At 48.7% G+C, this 2,988-nt stretch overlaps 1 protein-coding gene across 1 annotated transcript in view; it reads right to left on the reverse strand.

Moving 5' to 3' along the window:
- The window catches only part of ANKS1A (ankyrin repeat and sterile alpha motif domain containing 1A), a 56,567-nt gene that overhangs the window by 23,739 nt on the left and 29,840 nt on the right, over positions 1 to 2,988 (reverse strand).

The raw sequence follows: 2,988 nt of genomic DNA on the forward strand, positions 1-2,988 counted from the left end.
TGCTGTCACCAACTCCTTCCCAGCAAGCAGACGGGGAGCTCGGCTTCCCCACATTCTGTTTTGTTGGGCATTTTTGTTTTGGCTTGATATATTTTTTAGACCACCGCATTTCCCAATCCTATGCATGGAGCTGTGCTCCCACCGGAGCAGGTGCTTCCAAAGGGTTTGAAAACACATCATTTGGGATAGCTGCATCACGGGGCAAATGCCTGAAGGACCCGGGAGAGGGAGCAGGAGACAGCTCCATCTCTGACAGAAGCGATTCACAGTCTACAGCTCCAGGCAAACCTCAGGCAATGAGGAAGAAAAGGTACAAACTCTGCTGGAATGGGTCTGTTTAAGTCCACTTAAGAGCTACATAGAAATGGCTGCATTTGCCACACACACAAAAGAATAAATTAATGCAAGTTGCAAGTTCCAGTGAACCTTCAGGAGAAGGTTCTCCTTAAATGAGAAGAGAAACTTTTCAAGCAATTCTTGAGCAGAATCTGTAAATCAAGTTTTCCAGTGCAGTGGTGCAGAGAGAGAATTGACAGCAATTTTTAAGGTTAGTTTGTAAGAGGAAAGACCTGACAAACTGGTCAGTTCAGACCCTTCAGTACTCTCAGCACTGAACTCCACTGTTTCCCAAAGAGCAACACCACACTTGAGAGGCTCAGGGCTGGTTGCTTACTCCAGTCTTCAGTCTATAACTGAGCAGAAATTAAAAAGAGAAGGGAAAGAAAAAAAAAAAAAGGGCCTCCAGTGAGATTCCCAAACAGAAATCTCCCAAGCAAACAGCCCTGCAAGGCACTTCTGAGTGGTTGTTGCTGAATGCAAAGTGACTGGCCACAGAGTGGGGGAATAAACCTCAACTCTTACTCAACTTTTTTTCTCCTGGTCATTTAAGGACATCTTTGGGGATGGAGTCCAAGTTTCCCTGGACTTCACCCCTGGCTGCCTCTGCCCTGCCTGGCTCCCAGTGTGATGCTCTGCTTGGTGCAGCTACATGAATCCCCAGCCACCCACTGGTGTGAGGGGCTCCTGGGGATGCTGCAAGGGGCTGGATCTGACTGCCATGCACACTTGGGGCAGCTTGGAGCTGAGCTCCACCAGAGAGGGGTTTTGGTGAAACAAAAAAAGCTCTTACAAGGCTCCTGCCAAGGCAGATCTCCAGGAAGCCCCTCCTGCCTGCAAGGAGCAGAGGGCACTGCACTTGCAGTGTTCAATCTCACCAGGGACACGGCACTTGTGTGAGCTGTAAGGTGCAGGTCCTCTGCCCCTGGAAAACCATGAAGATGAGCACCTCTACTGGGCTTGAAATATGGTTAATGCCTATTACTGGGAGATTTGAAAATCAGCCTAGGGAAACAATCAGAATCCAAACACATACAGCAGAAGAGGGAAGTATGATCTACAAAGAAACTCCAGTTATGGGGGGTTTGGATTCACTGGACACACGGGTCCTGTCCTAAGGCAAAAGCATTCCTTGCTCCTCGGCCCCTGGACAGAGCCAGAACTTGAAAATTACCTTTGCTGGAACTGCTGGGAGACACCTGAGCCCTGCTGGATTCATTCCAACAGGAACCACCAAAGCAGATGGTTTTGACCCCCAAAGCAGCAAATGCTCTCCAGCAAAACCTTTGAATTTCACAGTGCCCTCAAGTACCATCAGGACATTACGGCCATGCAGGACTGGAGGGAAATACAGGGATGGTGCAGAACCAGCCCCATGCCCAGGTAACACCAAGAGCTCTGGCACTGGCTGTTCTACTCCCTTCCATGGGCAGGCACTGAGCCCGAGCTGCAGAGGATTTCTGGGACACTGCAACAACGCTGAGTGACTGCTGCATAATTTGGGTCTTACGGTCAATTCAGTTCAAGCTCCAGAAGTTTAAGGACATTAAACTTCACAGATTGGTGTCCATCAGCTTCAGGACAAGGAACATCTCTGAGCTGGAGCCGCTCTTGTAGCTTGTCTGGGAATCTCTAGCTGGATTCAAATTGCAGATTAACTCTGAAGCCAAGTTCCTTTGTTTCCATCGTGCTGCCCTCTCCTAATTTGAGAGAGACTTGATGTTGTCCAGGCTCAGCCCCCAGCACAGCCAGCTCTGCAGTCCCAACATCGCTGTGAGGACTTGCAGGTGCCTCTGCAGTACTGAAACACCCACGGCCTTTTCCTCAAAAGCAGAGAATTGCCTTGTGCTATATAAAACTGAATGGAAATTAAACAATCACGTGGCAGAGGATTACCTTTCACAGCCCTCCTTTGCCAAGTGTCGGTCACGGTTACGCACGGTCCCAGCTATTGCCATTAATGCAGAGGGAAATCCTGCCCTGCCCTTGGCTCTCCATGGAAAGCAAACACCTCAAACAGACTCACACACCACCTCAACCATGGGTTTATGGCTGACCAGCTTGATTTAACTGTTAGGAGGCTGCAAAGAGAAAAATGAGAAGGACAAACCTGGAGAGGGAACCGATGCTTTAGAGCATCCCTGTCCTCTGCAGCCTTTCCTCAGCTGCACTTCTGCACGAAGATGGGGCTGAAGATAAGATACCTTGAAAATAGCCAACACTACAGTTTTTTAGGCTGTTCTTTCCCACTGGTTAATTATTAAAATACAAAAATACCATGTTTAAATATAGCACTGCAGCTCAGACTTAGTTGTAGCCTGAACACTCAGTTCCGATTTGTTTTGGCTTAACCTGTATTTTTCCACTGAAGCACCCAAGTGCCCATCTCTGGTTGTGCTGCGGGGTCAGTCTGGGGTGGGGATTTTATGGTTTATTTGTTTTACACCCACAGAAATAAAACCACAAAATGCTTCCGCCTCCTAAATTAATGTAACCATATCTGTTATCCCTAATGCAGAGGGGCAGCTGGCTCCGTGCTGCGACAGTGAGGGTGAGCCAATGAGCCCTCAAACCCCACCAGGGAAGGAGAAACTCCTGCACAGCTGAAGTACTCTGGGAGAAGGAAAGGCTGCAAGGATGGGAGAGTGTCCC

Source organism: Corvus brachyrhynchos, unplaced genomic scaffold, assembly GCF_000691975.1.
Source record: "Corvus brachyrhynchos isolate BGI_N302 unplaced genomic scaffold, ASM69197v1 scaffold72, whole genome shotgun sequence".
Classification (NCBI taxonomy): Eukaryota; Metazoa; Chordata; class Aves; order Passeriformes; family Corvidae; genus Corvus; species Corvus brachyrhynchos.